The sequence below is a fragment of the Mus pahari genome, chromosome 22, assembly GCF_900095145.1.
Source record: "Mus pahari chromosome 22, PAHARI_EIJ_v1.1, whole genome shotgun sequence".
Classification (NCBI taxonomy): Eukaryota; Metazoa; Chordata; class Mammalia; order Rodentia; family Muridae; genus Mus; species Mus pahari.
The window spans coordinates 17,968,299-17,985,354 of NC_034611.1; the positions used below are offsets into that span (position 1 = coordinate 17,968,299).

The 17,056-nt window shown below is 46.2% G+C and overlaps 1 protein-coding gene across 3 annotated transcripts in view; it reads left to right on the forward strand.

The window, feature by feature from the left end:
• Positions 1-17,056, forward strand: part of Chd7 (chromodomain helicase DNA binding protein 7) — a 180,618-nt gene that overhangs the window by 28,316 nt on the left and 135,246 nt on the right. The window contains exon 1 of one of the 3 annotated variants that reach the window (XM_029533227.1): positions 3,204-3,531. The exons of the other annotated variants lie outside the window; for them this stretch is intronic. The gene's annotated coding sequence lies outside the window, so the exon portion shown is untranslated. Of the gene's footprint in view, positions 1-3,203; positions 3,532-17,056 lie in introns of those variants that run through there. 3 annotated transcript variants of the gene reach the window in all.

Sequence of the window (17,056 nt, forward strand, 5' to 3'; positions counted from 1 at the left end):
GTTACCTCACTAAGGATGATATCCTCCAAATACATCCATTTGCCCAAGAATTTCATAAATTCATTGTTTTTAATGGCTGAGTAGTACTCCATTGTGTATCATTTTGCTTTTAAACCCATTGAATTCACTTAGTGCTGCCAGCGTGTGCCAGGGTGTCTCTTAGAGAGAGCACGACGGCCTCTCTCTCCCAGCAGCCGTCGTTGCCAGCTCCTCAGCTGGGGTCTCCTCCCTTCCTGACATGCTTCAGTTTTGTCTGGCCTGATCTTGTGCATGTCGCCATAACTGGAGTGAGTTAACATCTGCATCCGCCCCGTTGGGTCTTTAAACTGTCCTGCTGTGGCCGTCCATCACTTCTGGCTCTTACAATCTTTCTGCCCCCTGTTCCGTTATGATTCCTGAGCTTTGGGAGAAGGGAGTAAGATGCAGATACATTTGGGGCTGGTCCCTATGCTGTCTCTTACTCTCTGCTTGTTGGCTGGTAGCGCATCACTGTTAATACCCATCTACTGCAAAAGAGGGGAAGCTCCTCTGATAAATACTGAGACATGCATTAATCTAGGAGTGTAAGGATACATCAGTAGCAGTCAGTTTAATATTATATCCAGTTACCACAGTGGTTTTCAACCTTCCGAAGGCAACAACCCCTTAATATAGTTCCTTATGCTGTGATGACCCCAACCATAAAACTGTTTTCATCGGAAATTCATAACTGAAAGTTTGCTATTGTTATGAATCATATTATAAGTATCTGATTTGCAGATGGTCTTACATGACCCCCCAAATGGGTTACAACCCAGGAATTGAGAACTGCTGATTTAGCAAAATAACAATAGCAGGTTGTTCCCTCTCTACGTCCTTAGCCCTATGATAATGGTGGCAGGCATGGCTCTAGCCTTGCGGAGCAGGCTTGAAATCCAAGCAGAAAGTGGGTGGTGACTCCAGTAACATTTGCACCTCTGATGTACCAGTGTGCATACCTTGCCGGTCCAATGGTTGTGACATCACACGGTGTTGACAGCCAAGTACTAGGAAATCTAGCCAGTAGGGATGAATCTTCCAGTTCAATGCCAGCTTGATTTCTCCATGTTCTCTGACTGAAGTATGTGGTGTCTTCAGTAACAGGATCTTACCACCAAGTTCTGGTGGGCAACTAAGAGCAATGGTTATCTATAGACCAGATGTCTGTGGCAGGAGGTGGGGTGTGGGGTGTCTGTGGGACCTCACTGACTTCCAACTTTAAAAGAGATAGCTCATTACCGACCCCGGGATTCTATTTGGTGACCTCTTATGGTGACTAGAATTGTCCCACTGTAGGGTAACTTGATTTAAACATCTTTACAGATGTGCTTGTGTATTATTAAGCACTGTGTCCAGGGTTCATCAGGCCAGCACTGCTGACGAGTCAAGGCAGCTCCGACCATTTGTCCCATTGTGTAAGAAAGCTTCTTGAAAATTCGGCAGTAACCATTAGACCGTTATAATGTGGTTTAAGTGATTATGTACCTCCAGAGGACAAAACCATTGTCAGTTGCCTCTGATGGGACATTTTTAAAACCTCTTCAGTAAAGAGACTGATAATTTACAAAGTCAGCATGTTGAAAGTGTGTGTGTGTGTGTGTGTGTGCGTGTGTGTGTGTGTGTGTGTGTGTGTTTCACATATGCAAGCACACATTACTAATCTACAAGACTGTTTAACATACTGATATTAAGATTCCACTTAAGAGCTGAATTTGTGATACATGTTTGATAAATATTAATAGGAAGGCTTCTCGTTGCCTTAGAACTTAACTCCTGCATTCACAGAGGTGCAGTTATTGCAGATACTGACAAATGTAGATGGGAAAGTACTTAGTAAACGGTAGATCTGTATGCATGTATGTGGCATGTACATGTGAAAGCAGGCACCCTAAATGCAGGACCCATGAGGACAAGGTTCCTTCGAGACAAGAGGCATCGTGGCTCTTGGTGTTGGAGTCACCCAGTCCACGTGCTGGGAACCAAATTCTGAACCTTTTTGAGAGAAGAGCTCTTTTACCTGTTAAGCTCCTCTCCAGCACAACTGGCTGGGTGTGTCGGTAGGGGTTCCAGTTAAATGTTATGAGGGATGTCCTTGCTTGGCAGTAGCTCTTCTCCCTGGATGCAGTTCACAGTTCCTGCTAGGTTTGAAGATCACCACTTACTGTTTTCCCCTTGTATCACTGAAAAACTTAGTCAGGTCGGCCTCCCCTTTGTGTATACGTGGGTGTGCACACATGCCTGTGTGCAGGCCAGGTGACGGCCTCCCCTTTGTGTATACATGGGCATGTACATATTCCTGTGTGGAGACCGTCCTGTATACGTGGGTGTGTACATATGCCTGTGTGGAGACCAGGTGTTATTCCCAAGGCACCATACATTGTTGGGTTTCATTTTGAGGCAGGGATTTTCATGGGCCTGGAATTCCCCAAGTAGGCACCACTGGCTGGCCAGTGAGCTCCAGCGTTTGTCTGGTTTTGTCTCACTGTACTGGCAACCATGGGTTCGAGGAATTGAACTTGGGTTAAGTTTGCAACATATGTGCTTTGCTGCCTGACATGTTCACTCCGTCCCGGTGTAGTATGTCGCTCACTGTGTCAGACATCTTACTAAGTGATTAACAGGCTGGGTTAATGAAGATAGTTCATATGTTGCCTTTCTGTAAGAGCCTTCTTTGAAGGACTTTAACCACAATTATGAAAGAAGGATTACTAGAACAGGATGACTATTAATAGATAACCCACTCGCCATTTGTCCCAGGTGAGTACAGATTTGAACCCCATGTGTGTCTGGCTCGTCAAAGCACTGTGCTAACCAGTGTTCATATGTAGCAGTTAAGACTGCTGGTGGGTTCCTGCAGCAATCATCGTGTGTGAGATTAAAGCAGGCATGGCTGGACAGAGTGTATTTTTATATTTGGAAAAAGGAAGAGGTTAGTGTGGTGAGCTGTGTATTGACTGAGTGTTAGGAGCTGGGGACCACACCTGGCTTTCCCTGCAGACGTGCCCCTAGCTACCCAAGGATGCAGTGCCCATCCTGGTTCAGACTTATCTATTGCAACCCTCCATCTGAGGAATGTGCTAAAGTGGGCAAATTTTATCCCTCTGGCCACCCAGCATCAGTGTCTACTGGTTTCTGCTGGACCACGAAAAGATAAGAAAGTACGCAGTCTCTTGTGTCTGTCTGTCCATCTGCGGCCCATATTGCATCTCTTCCCGCTTCTGCAGCAGTGTGTGTTTCCCCCTGAAAACCCGAGTGGTCTGTCTATACCTGGCATTCAAGATTTCTATTTTTCCTGACCCCATGATGTCTATCGTTTTTAAAATAGACCCATAATCGGGCTTAACTCATGGTCCCTGTATGCACATCTGCTCCCCCTTTCGTGTGTCTGCGTTTGCCTTGTTCTATTTTGACTACTTACCAAACGCGACTTTACTGATCAAAAACCTCCTTGTCCTAGGTTCTGCTCCACATGCTACTTTTCTTCCAAGTCTTTTCAGGATCTTCCAACGGACAGTAAGTTCCTTACCTTGCCTTGTCTTCTTTCTCTAGCTGCGGAGGGCACATGCTCCCTGTACACTCCCCGTACACTGTTCAGTCAGTGTGAGGTGCAAAGCTACCCGTCTACCCGTCCTTAGGCTCAGTGTCCCTCTCTGTGTGGACTTTACTGACCTCCCCTTTCATGGAGACTTGCCACAGTCCTCTGTGCTTCTGCCTAATCGTGGGTTGCTCCTTTGCAGAATCTCTAACATGATGTCTTATTGATTGATTGATTGATTGATTGATTGATTTGGGTTTTTTGAGATAGGCTTTCTCAATGTGGCTCAGGCTATCCCGGAACTTGCTTTGTAGACCAGGCTTGTCTTGGACTCAGAGATCCACCTGCCTCAGGCCCCCAAGCGCAGAGACTAAAGATGGGTACCACCTTGATTCCATGTTTAATTGCCTATGTTTTTGTTTAAGTTACAAGCTCATTGAAGGCCAAGTCGTGTATTTTAGGTTCATCTTATTAAGGGGTAGGTCTGATTGCTGAAATATTCATAACCTATTAAGTAGCCAGGATGTTTTGGAGAACTTGTTGATAAACCAGTGGATTGTCTGGAAGGAGGGGGATCCAGTGTATGGGGTAAGACAAAATGACTGTAGATATGACCAGAGCATATTCCTTATATCACCATAGCAGAAAGCAACACTGGTTTTGGTGTAATTTAAAATGAAATAAAAAGCTCAGGGAAGTTAGTGGGCACCAAACTACTGCAGTGTGCTACATTGTATCCTGATTACCTTGTCTTTTGCTTCCTTGAGTCCTTTAGTTCATCAAGAGTCTTTGTTGTCTCTACCCACAGCACCTAGCCACTGTCTGATACATCCTGTGTGCATTTGAGTCTTTAAATAGAAATTGAAACTGTATTTACTGGTGAAAGGAAACCTGAGTTGTACTAAAAGAAAATATGCACCCTTTGCCTTAGGAGGGTGAAGATTTGCTTCTGCTGGCTTTGTTGAAGGTGATGGCTTACTAGTCTGACATACAAATAGTTTTTGTTACAGGTAAGATCTAAGATGATAGTTGTGTCATTTTTCTTGACCACAGTAATCATTTAGCCGGTAACTATGTTTATCAAAACAGCATGCTGAATAAATACCTTGAATATCTACACTATAAACCTCAGTTTCTTATCTGTAATAGCAATGATAAAAACAAATGACCTTCCTACCTTAACCTCCTCAGTAGCAGTTCTGGAGGGGTGCACCACCACGATGGCTATAAATACAATAGTTACAAGAGCAGTGAGTGTTACAGCAGGGTTTAATGTGACAGACAGCGGTAGTTTGTATGAGTTCACAAGTGTATGCTTTGTTAGCTGTGGTAGGGTAGTTGAGACAGTTGCAAATATGGATTGCTGGTAATCTTGCCGCCTCTCTGATTTTCTTAACTCTAACTGTCACTGAAATAGCAGTTCTTAGTGTCTGCAAACATTGATTGTTTGGGAGAAATATTTTTACAGTACAGTTTCATCATATTTAAAAAAATTGTTAGGTTGGTATATAGTAATAGGTTTCATTATAGCATTTCGTACATCATTATACTTTGTTCCCAACAGTCCTCTTCCCTTCCTTCGTTCCCCTATCTCCTCCTGATTTCCCTTCCTCCCTCCCAGATAATCTCTCTGCTTCTGTTTTCTTATGTATATATTACCCCCTTCCCCCCTTTCATGATCTGCTTTCTAGCTTCATGTACACACATATAAATAAATGCTGTATGTATGTGTGTGTGTGTGTGTATGTGTATGTATATATGCATATAACTTCAAATCTAGGATCAGCATTTAAGAGAAAAGCATACAGTATTGTCTTGGTGTAGCTTATTTCATTTAACATGGTTTGTTTGTTTGTTTTGAGACAGGGAGTCTCTGTGTAGCCCTGGCTGTCCTAGACTCGCTTTGTAGACCATGCTCACCTCAAACTCACAGAGGTCCCCCTGCCTCTGATTCTCTAGTGCTGAGATTAAAGGTGTGCACCAATGCCCGGCCTTGACATAGTGATTTTTATCTGCAGTGTTGGTTGTGATGGCTCTTGGTATGATTTCAAAACTGGACTGAAGTCTGGAAGAAATTATTCTAGTACCAGTCATCTTTGTATCTTCTGTTCATAAATAGAGAAGAGTCCCTGAAAGAAATTCCCGATGCCAGAACACATGTTCTTATTTGACTGTAATTCTCCCGTCAATTTCTTCGTTTACATGCCCTCCCTCCCGAGCCCCCCTCCTTTCTTTCTTTGCTGATGGGGTTTGCCTCAGCAGCAGCCATCTCCCCATTGGCTCCAAACAGCCTTCATCTGGAAGCCACAGTGTACCATGGCTGCTGTGTACTGTTCTTTTTGGTGTTTCGAGACAGGGTCTCTCTGTGTAGCCCTGGCTGTCCTGGAACTCACTTTGTAGACCAGGCTGGCCTCGAACTCAGAAATCCGCCTGCCTCTGCCTCCCCAGTGCTGGGATTAAAGGCGTGCGCCAGCACTGCCTGGCCCTGCTGTATACTGTTAAGTGAGAGGCACCTTTGGAAGCAGCATAGAAGACAGGCAAATGGGCCCTGTGTGCTGTTCAGAAGGAGGTACGTGCAGGGTGTGCCCCTCGGTTCTATTGTCTTGCCTTAGGAAGGTGAGCAGATGCTTGTACTAGCTTTGTTGAAGTTGGTAAGTTACCATTCTGACATACAAATAATTTTTGCCACATTAAAAACGAAGTTCTAGCTATAGTTGAGACACTCAGTGTCTTTTGAGAACATAGATCCATTTTTACTTGCATTCTGAAGTCTCGACTTTTTTTTTTTTTTTTCTTTTTTGAGATCATGTAATGCTATACCCAAGTCCTTAATCTTTCAGTATTTTAAATGTTTGCTTCATTAAGTACAACCTGAAGCACTGGGCTGAAGGCTATGAATTCAGAAGTATAACTCTGTCTGTACAGCAGGCAGTGGTGCCAGCTCAGATGTGGATGGAGCATGGGCATCCACCCCCAGGATTCCTCCCCGAACTACTGGACCCACGGTGCATGGCCACCTCTGCCCTGGCTGCCTGCCCAGGTGGGGCGGAGTTGCTTGTCTTTGGACAGAGACATGAGTGGCAGCAGAAGAAGGTAAAGAAGCATAGTTTTCCAATTGTAATTTCTTCTGCTGGATCTGTTTCCATGCAACATGAGCAACTGCCCCTTCCTGGTTATCCTATGACCTTGACTGGGAGGTGAACATGGTGTGTTGGCTCAGGACTCCCCGCAGTTCTGTCTGCTTACCAGCCCGTGGTCCACTGAGCTCTTCACAGTAGGCTCTCGACTATCTAGCTTTATACTATGACAGAGTGTAAACTGAATAACAGTTCAGTTCATATTTAAATGCTTTTTACTAATTGGAGATCTATACAGTCGTTTATTACAGCTTTAATGGAAGGGCAGGGAGTAACCCAGGGAAAGAATCTTGAGGCCAACTGAGTCTGCTTCACCGGTAGGGGAGATGAGAACTAGCCCAGAGAAAGATGGCAGCCTCGTCAGATACTCCTGGCGGCCTAGTGACTTATAACAAGGGTGGCATGTAATTAGAAATTGTCCCTGTCTTTTCTGAGTACTGATGAAAACCATGGCTCAGAGGTTAATTCAAATAGTAATTAATATGGGTCTCCATCAGTACGGGGTGGTAATGAAATCTTTCCTTATTTGATGACTTGGGCTTAAATGTTGAGCAGCGAATGGAAAGGCTGTTGCTCCTCGTCTTACTAATTGTGGGGAGGCTCCAGCGACTGAACACGGAATGCTAAGCACGGGACTCGGGGGATGTACAAAATTTCTTTGTGTCCTGCAGTTGTCATCAACAGAAGCTATGGCATGGCATAGAGATAGTACTGTTTTGTTTCCAAAAGTGAGAATTACTTAGGGTGGGACATTAAGGGGGACTGGTAATTGAGTGATTGTATTGAGGAAGCCATCTTCTCTCAGATTTCCTCTGTCACTGGTGTCTGTCCTATAGAGCACACATCACTAAGTCCTCACGTACTGGCTGGCTGACCAGATCTTTGAATGTTCTTATTAGCCCTTACTGGCACAACACATTTCATGAACAGTTTCCTAGATTGTATTGAGGGTTACAGCACAACAGTACACAGTCAGTTTGAGAGGGTGACTGGGCGGTGCCTAATTGACTAAGTGACACAGATCCCCGGTCTCTTTAGACCAACTCCATGCGGGGTTGTTTAACTAAAGCGATTTTGGTTGATGCTCAGGCAGGACATCCTAAGAAGTAATTTCAAAAGCCTCACTGAGTAAGTTGCTTAAGGTTGCCATCTAAATTTGAATGGTTTGTCGGCTCTGTGACGTTGGTGTGATCTGAGTGTGATGTTCGCTTTCATTCAGAGCAGCATTCATTTTGCAGGAAGCAGCCACAAAGAGCAGAACTATAGCGTTTGAGGACTCAGGCGGTCCAGACACACGGACAGGAGAGGAAGACACCTTGACAAGCGGGCATAGAGAGGGGCCTTGTGCCTCTGCAGCTCTGGGCTCAGTGCTTACTCTTGGTGTCCCTCCCGCTGCGATCTGCACTGTTTGGGACCCTTAGAACCCAGTCCCAGATGGCCTATTTTATCTTAAAATACTTCAGTGTATATTCCTAAGAAAAGAGAGCATTAGTGCTGTTAGAGGAGGGGTCTGCACACTTGTGTTCTTAGCTGGCTTGGTGTGAGCGACAGGCTGCTACAGGCCAGTCAGGATCAGTGCGTTTACTTTTGTTTTTGGAGCAGTCACAGAGTTCTAAGCTGAGAATGGCAGGGTCAGACCTTTCTTTCTTCATAGCAGCTGCATTATCTTGGAGGTACTGGTGTCTAGCTCCTGGGAGGCGAGGGGATTTAGGGGGAAGTCAGTCAGAGTGGTGGAAGCTTGATCATGAGTGCTGGCCTGTGATTAAACCAGCCAGCTTCTAGAAGAACTCAGGGGAAGCACATTGGTCTGCCACCAAAGGAACCTTTCCTCCACAGCAATTCCCGCCGCTTTCCTCGGAGCATCAGCTTCTCTGTGGCCATCCCATAGAACAGGAGTTTCAGTATGCCTTCCTCCTTCCGCTGCCTCACTAGTTCAGCACCAGCTACAAAATAGAGTCCTGACTTTATTTCAGACAGCTTGCTCCAGCTCTTAGGGATGTCCCCGGATGAAACTTGGCAAATCACAACGGTCGAATGTGGGGTGGGTCCAGGGGAGCCCATAGGATGGACATAGTGTTCCCCTGAGGTTTCCAGAGTAAAGTCATGGCTGGGCTTGAGTGGGTGGGGACCGAAGACTGAAGAGAACTTACCTGGAGGGCCCCGGATGTGAAGCACAAGCAACTGTTCCCACTGGCTGCACCTCAGGCCCTGTACACTAGGTATCCTGTTGCGACCAGTGCTAGGACCTCCTTAATACTAGAGCGACATGGCCAACCTTGTCAACTCAGAGCTCCTTGAAAGGAAGGCCACTGGATCACATGATCAGGTGGGCAGGGTGGTGGTGGTATTGGGGACAGGAAACCTTTACATTATCCCATCTTAGGACTCCCAGGAAAGTGCTTAATGGTCAGAGCCATCCAGGCCCTTAGCATTCCTAAGGAGGTCTGAGCAGTTCTGTGCTTTTTCTCCTACATCTTTGTCTCAGGTGCCCTGAGAACCCATTCTGTGCCTGGAGTCCCGCCCATCCTCCTCTCCCCGGCTGTCTCCGCTTATCGTTTTCCCAGGCTGGAAGCCCTGGTTAGGCTCACAGGCCACTCAGACTCAGTGGGGCGTCAGTTGTCATAGCCCTCGGGGCACTTGTTACCACATGCTGTTATGCCTGCTTGTGGGGGAGGGGTCAGGAAAGATGGGAGATGGAGGCTGGGGGCTGTGGCAGGATCTATGCTCAGCTGCTTGCTCCATAGAGAGCAGGGGTGGGAGCAGGGAGTGATGGAAGGCCTGTGACAGAGCAGGGAGGGACCATTCTGCTGGCCACCAGTCAAGACAGGGACTCTGAAATGTAGATTTCTAAAGTTGGGCGAGGGTGGGGCGGGACTGCTAGAACAAGGTTCCTGATCAGCTAGCTCGTCACAGGTCCAGCTAGTGCCACCAGCAGCCATGGTGACAGGATTTGCCCCGTGCGGATTAGGAAGCCTGGTGGTACAAACAAGCCTTTCTGAAGTCCCCTTAGCTCTCATCTCCTGTGCATGATAGCACCGTGCTTTAAAATGCGAGCAAAAGAGCAGCCAGAGATGTAAGGGAAAAACGCTCCCCTGAAGTTGGAAATCTGGGCGTTCACCCCATGCACTTGGTATTAGGGATAGAATCCAAAACTTGGTGCAAATGAGGCAAGTGTGCATTACCAATGAGCCGCACCCCCATGTAGGCTCTTGCTTTGCCCCTAGCACCCAGTACGTATAGTAAGCCTGCCGGCTTTTATCCTACCGCCAACTGTACGGCCCCTTCCCTGCTCCCACACTGGCCTCTGCGTTCCATCTCTTTGCAGCCTAGCGGTCATCTATGAAAATGAGGCAGAGTCGGTCCTTCTGCTGAAACTGTGTCTAAGGCCTGGTCCCCCTCCTAGTGCAAGACCTCTCTGCCCCCGTCTCCCCTCCAGACCTCCCTCAACATGGGCTCTTAGTCTTCACTGTCCTCTGGAGGTTCCTGCCCTTTCTCTGTCCTCCAGAACATTGACTTCTTCCGGCCGTCGCATCCTTCTCATGCCCTTCCACTATACCCCAGTGTATCTTCCCAGCCAGGTGCCTCCCCAACACCCAGTTTAAGGCCAGAGTCCCTGCGTTAAAGCCCGGTCCTTACTGTTACTTCTTTATACTTGTTTCTTTACATTTTGCTAGGGTGTAATCAAAGTACATAAAGAGGGATTTGCCTGCAGTGTTGCCTGATGGGTATACCCAGTTCCCCGCAGTACGTCGTCGGGGTTGGTTGACTGGTCCTTAGTAAATCCTTCACCCGGAGGGGAAAGCCTTTGGAGCTCTTTCCTATGAGTCTTACCTTTTTGATGTTGCTGCTGATGAAACTTTGCAAGTGAGGCAGCAAATGCTGTTGAGCTTCACAGAATTCAAGGCCTAATGATCCTAATGGTCAAATTAGGTATTCCCCTCCCCCCCTCCCCCGAATGTGTTTAGCTTTAGCTTGAGCCTTTCTTTGGCTAAGTAATGCTGAACAAGCCTAGGTTTTCCCAAAGTACGAAGCCCCAGATGGAGTAATGCCACTTCCTCCTGTTTCCCAGGGTCAGTGTGATGGCTGGGTGAAGGTGATTCATTCTGTCTTGGGGGGAAAAATACATACATAACCTTAGTGTATTGTCAAGCTAGGATTATGGCGGTGGGTGTGGAAATTTAGTGTGCAGCCCTGGCGTGTCATGGACTTGAGTATAATGCACACACTTCCATTTGTTATTAGACTCGGCAAGACCTTTGTGTTGAACTTTTCTGAGAACCCAGTATTTCAGAGTTTTTCCAGCATCGTGCACTCTGCCCGTGTAAAGACAGATCTAACTGATACGGACTTGATACAGAGGTGGCCTTGGCAGTGGCACCGTAAGAACCCCATCTTTGTTGCTTTCCACTTAGTCTTAAAGTGGCAGGACTTGTGGGGAGGGTGGGATGCATTGAGAAGTGTGAAATGAGGAGCCCTGAAGGTTGATGAAGTTAAGCTGTACTGTGGACTAGAAATCATACTGCAGTTTGGTTCGTGTTAACACCGATTGCTTATGGTAAATAACATGTCACCTTGGGGTAGGGGAACTCTGGCAATGACAGGCTTGCTTTTTTGATTGGAACAAGTTGAAAATACTTTCTGATCTTCTGAAGCTTGAATGTGGGACATTTAGAAACCCCTTTCATTTCAAACTTTAGCAGGCTGTGCAGAAGGTTAGGTAGGTGGTCCGGTCTCATCTTTATCTGGAGTGTGTTTGTAGATTCAGAGATGTTTGGTTTTTTTTCTCCCTTCAAATTCCCTTGGAAGTCAAGTACATGTCAGCCTTGAATGGACACATCTTCCTGTTATTAGTATTGATTAACCAAGCTAGGGGTTAGTTTGTCTGGTAATTAATGGAGCGGCTGTTAGCCACCACTGTGGAGGACCTTGGCTGTAAAGATTCAGGAACCTGCTTTGTCCTGCTTTGTCCTGCTTTGGACATGCTCACCTCTGGGGTCCTTCCTTATAACATTCATAGGATAGGTGCATGTGATGCACCAAGAGTCACATGAAGGCAAGACCAACCAAGTGCCCACAAATCCCCTCCCCTGAAGAGGTTCACCTGTTAGGAACCAAGACTTTAGCCTGGGCAGGGTCGCCAACTAGCAGAACTTGGATCGAAGCCACGTCTGTTTGAGACGGAAAAAGAATTGTCATCCATTATTTCTGTGACATCTGGATGACTGTAAATAAGCTTGTCCTCAAATGTTCCCGACCATAAAGCATGTCTTGAAGTAGGCCGAGGGAACTCCAGCCCTGTCAGCTTAGGCACGCCTTTTTTACGTCTATCTAACCAACTTTTCCCACTAGAATCTTGTGTCTGATCTTTTCATATTGATGCAGAGAGCCCGGTTTTTCTTTCAAGTAGTCAAGCTATCCCCTGCTACATGTGACTTCCTGTACCTGTCCACGTCCGTGGCCATCTAAACCAGCTTAGTGTTTGCTCTTGAAACAAGCTGTGCTGGTATCCTTGCACATATGCTAGTGTGTCTCTGTTCATCCTCTGAGTGTGTCCCCGGAAAAGGGCTCAGTAGCACATACACCTGTGAATGGTGTAGGACCTGTCCCTTTTCTGCACCAGTCCACTCTGAACACTAGAGCTCTTTGCCAGTTTGTTAGGGAAAATCTTTCCAAGCAGTTCTTCTTACCTGTTGTGCTTCCTCAGACCCTTGCTCTCTCCATCACACCAGCCAGCTTCTGTGATCACCCTTTGACTGAGGGACAGACATTGCAGCCGGGAAGAGAGTGGTTTAAGGCTCTGCCTCGAAAAGCACTCTCGGAGGGGGCGGGGGTTATCGCCTGTGCTCATCAGCAGTGGCTTTTTGGTACTCAAGAGTTCTCAGTCTCCACTCCTGTAATGGGGGTGGGTGATGAGGATTAAAGGGACTTGTGCTTTGTGATAAGGCCTCTGCATGGTACCTGCCTAGTTACTACATGGCAGCCACACCCTGGAAGTTGTTCTCCCTTTTTGCCTGTGGGGATCCTGCACCTGTCTAGCTGCTTTGGATTCTCCTCAGCTCTGGAATTCCCTTGGCAGTTGCTCCTCTGCAGAGAGGCTCCTGTTCTTTTTGCCTCTCCGTGTCACAGGCTCTGCAGGTGAGGTCTTGAACCAGCAGCATCCGCCAGGGCAGATGACTGAGTATAGTTCAGCATCACACACTCAGTTGCACGTCCCTCCTAATTCTTATGCTAACGCTTCTCTTAGCACTCCCTCGCCCCCACCCCAGTGTGGAGACAGGCTCTTAGGAATGAACTAAAAGTAAAATGTGGACAAGGGTGGGGTCCTGATCCAGGACGATGGTATGGTATCCTTTAAGATAAGAGAAGAGAAGCGGTGGCTGGAGAGATGGCTCAGTGGTTAAGAGCACCGACTGCTCTTCCAAAGGTCCTGAGTTCAAATCCCAGCAACCACATGGCAGCTTACAGCCATCTGTAATGAGATCTGACATCCTCTTCTGGTCTGTCTAAAGACAGCTACAGTGTACTTGCATAAAATAATAAATAAATCTTGGGGCCAGAGCAAGCGCCCTGCTTTTAAATCCTTTAAAAAAAGAAAGAAAGAAGGAAGGAAGGAAGGGGAAGAAGGGGAAGGAAAGGAAAGGAAAGAAAGAAAGAAAAACAGAGTTTTCTTTCTCCTGGCTTAGAAGAAGTCACATGAGCACTCAATGAGATGGCTGCCTCAGGATGAAACTGACTCCCTCAGCACCTTGACCTTAGCCAGCCTGCCTCCAAGAACTGGAGAGGCAGTTTCTGTTCCAGTCGCTGTGTGGAGCTGAGTGCAGAGCTTTGGCACTGATTCGTTGGAGACACTACCAGGGCCGATGGGTGCCTGCCTCAGGCATTATTGTTTCTAGGCCAGTGGTTCAAGCATCAAACTGCTTCTGCAGACACGGGTTGTGTTTCAGATTTAGGCAGCATGGGTGGGCGTGTGGAGTCACGACTCTAACAGTTCCCACTGGTGCTGATGCTGCAGCTGCCACATGACATGTGGAAGAGTGCCGTGCCGGGTAGTATGTTGAAGAGGTTCAGGCAAGAGCTTAGAATACAGGTAGGGATTTTATACCACCCGGCTGCAGAAGTGGCTTATACTCCAGGAGCCACTCACCGTCTGTGAGGCAGGGATAATATTTACTCAGTTTATCTCATAGGATTGTTAAAAGTGGATGCATGAAGAGATCCATTGGAACCTCCTTTACTTTTCATGCAAAGCAGTCTGGTGGAGCAGGGGGTGTCCATTGTTCTCCGCCAAAAAGAAAGAACGTATGAGAATATCAACGTATCCTAGTGTAAACCACAGCCCAAAGGGTCTCCTTCCATTCTTCTCTGTACTGCTTCACAGGGCGCCAGAATTCTGGGCTTCTCCCTCTCCACACCCAGGACCCCGAGCTCCTCCCCCTCCACACTCAGGACTCCCTGCGTCTCTCTCCCTACACCTCACCCCACCTCCTTTTGAAAGCCTGCCTGTTGGCCTGGCAGCCTAGATCACAGTCTATGGCTCCATATGTAGATCCTTCTCTGTCAGGAATGTCTGGGTGTCTTTGAGACTGTGGGATGGAAGCTGGGGAGCCTGTTGTGCTTCTTCCCAAGTGTGGTCCTGCTTCTGTGCAGGTATTCTCAAAAAGATTTAGTTGTTTCGTTTTGTCACACCTAAAATGTGTTCTAAGTATGCTTTATGTATGTGTGCAAATATGTGTGTACACACACACACACATACACACATACACACATACATACATACATACATACATACACACATACATATATACACATACATACATACACACGTAAACACACATGTACACACATACACACATACACATACATATATACACATACACACATACACACACATACATACATACACATGTACACACACGTACACAAACACACACACATACACATACATACACACATACACACACACATACATACATACATACATACACACACACACACATATCAGTGCCTGCATGTATACACTTAGACAAGTAGAGTTTGAGGAATGCTGTGTTCCCAGTGATGTTGTCAGTCAGTAATGATTCTAGTCATTAAGAACCTTGGGTCTTCAGTGAGTGTCTCAAGGCCATTGTATACTCTGAAATCCCACAGAGTTTCTGTGACTCTTATCTATTGATATTCATCATTTCAGACATTAAACCTTGCAATTTTACAAGCTATCGAAATAATTTAAAAACATTTAATTCCACTCAATGTTAATTTAAATAACTTACAAGAAGAAGTTATTTTCTAAATTGTATGAATCATATCAAATAGTAAATTTCCGAGATAAACGCATTTTGTGAAAAATAACTGTTGTCTTCTAAAACAAGTGTGGAACAAAGACAAATGAGATTGCTGTCATGTTCTTGGCTCAGGGAACAGATCTTAGGGCACACCTGCATTTGGTATATTGTGATTTGTGTTTTGGTTGAAGAACGTGAACCAAGTATGGCTTTATAAAGAAAGGACCTTTAGGATTTAAAACCTTTTTTTTTTTTTTTTTTTTTTCCTTTTGAGACAGGGATCTCACTGTTTGGCCCAGGCAGGTCTTGAAGTTCTGGGCTCAAATTATGCACCTGGCTCAGCCATTCTGTGCCCAGTGCAGTGGAGTAGAGTGGGCATTATGGACAATTTGCTGTTATGTCAAAACTAACGGAAGGCAAACAACCATGTGAGGGGCAGTTTCTTAAAGGTTTAGTTTTGATGTGAACATCAAATTGGAACCGTGCTCGCGGTCACTAACCCCTGCTAGCTCATGTATTTCGAATGTGTCTTGAATTTTAATTTTTTACATATATGAGTGTTTTGCCTGACTGCACATATGTATGCATGCATGTATGTATGTGTACCATGTGCATGCCTGTGCTGGTGAAGGCCAGAGGAGGGACTGGGATCCTTTCAGACTAGAGTTATAGACAGTTGTGAACGGCAGTGCCAGTGCTTTGAGGCAAACCTAGGTCCTCTGGAAGAGCAGCAATTACTCTTAACCACTGGGCCATTTTTCCAGCTCCTTCAGTGTGTGTGTATGTGTGTGTGTGTGTGTGTGTGTGTGTGTGTGTGTTTAAATCCATTCTGGTTTGTAGAATCATTCAGTGCTTGTTTGGAAAATACTAGTTCAGTGAATTGCATAAACCATCCAAACCCAGGCATTTCATTATGCTGTATTTTAAAAACCAGAAACGTCTTTAAAAAGCTATTGGAAAACTGTCAGGTTCATGGCAGTAGATGCTGGTTTTCCAAAATTTTGATTTTTGCTTGAATGCTCAAATTTTATCATTGGCAAACAGAACTGTCAATTGTTTTCCTTGAAGTGACAGATTATTTCTTTCCTTTCTGTAACGCCTGCCAAATACTTAAGTCTGCAGGCCCATAGTTTGTCAGTCACTTTCCTTCCAGTGACAATGGCATACTTAGAAGAGAGGTTGCCCTCAGTCATGCGGTCTACTTCTCAGTCTGCTTTGAACCAAATGACTTCTGACAGCCACTAGAAGGTTGCAAGTCTAGAGGCGGGCAGGTCCGGAGTACCCCTGGGTTACTCAAGGACGCGAGTGCATTGCAGGTTAAAGAGAGAGAGTTCTCAGAGCATGGCAGACTCAATACTGCAGAAGTTACAGAATGGATGCTGCTTCTGGGCTGCAGTGATGCTGGAGACTGGCACAGCACCCGGTCTCTGCCAGTGGGCGGAAGGTTGTCAGAATGCCCCTTTGGTTGGAAGCCTGCTGCAGAGAGTGCCTACCCGTGCACTCCTTTAAGATCGGATGGCCTCAGAATGTCAGCCCTTTTGCAGTTGTGTGTAAATACGCTTGTTCAGTCTGAGAAGCTCTAATCGCCAAAGTGTGAAGAGTGTGGATATATGCTTTAAGAGTTCTGGGAAATTATCTCAGAGTGTCCATCCCTGTGTAGAACAAGCTCTGGTCCCTGCATCAGGATCAGGCTCTTTCCCTGACTGATGGGTGACCTTGAACACAGCACTTTGCCACATTTTCTTCATAAGGTCATGGGTTGAGTTCTTCATCTTTCATGTTCTGTGTTTGCAGGTTTGAGAGGCATTGGATCCCCTTCACAAGGGTGGTGGTAGTGGGTCTCTGTGTGTGTGTGGGGAGGATGCCTTGCCCCACAGCTTCTTGTCCCTTCTGGGTAACCAGGCTCTGGCACTGCAATGTATCATGCTTGATGTAGGGGTCTCTCTCTTTCCCCACCCACTTCTCCAGGGAGCATCTCACTGGCCACTGTCTGTCTGTCTTTCCTCCTATCCCTCCATTTCCGTCCTTTCCTCTCTTTCTCTCTCTTCTTCTTCTTCTTCTTCTTCTTCTTCTTCTTCTTCTTC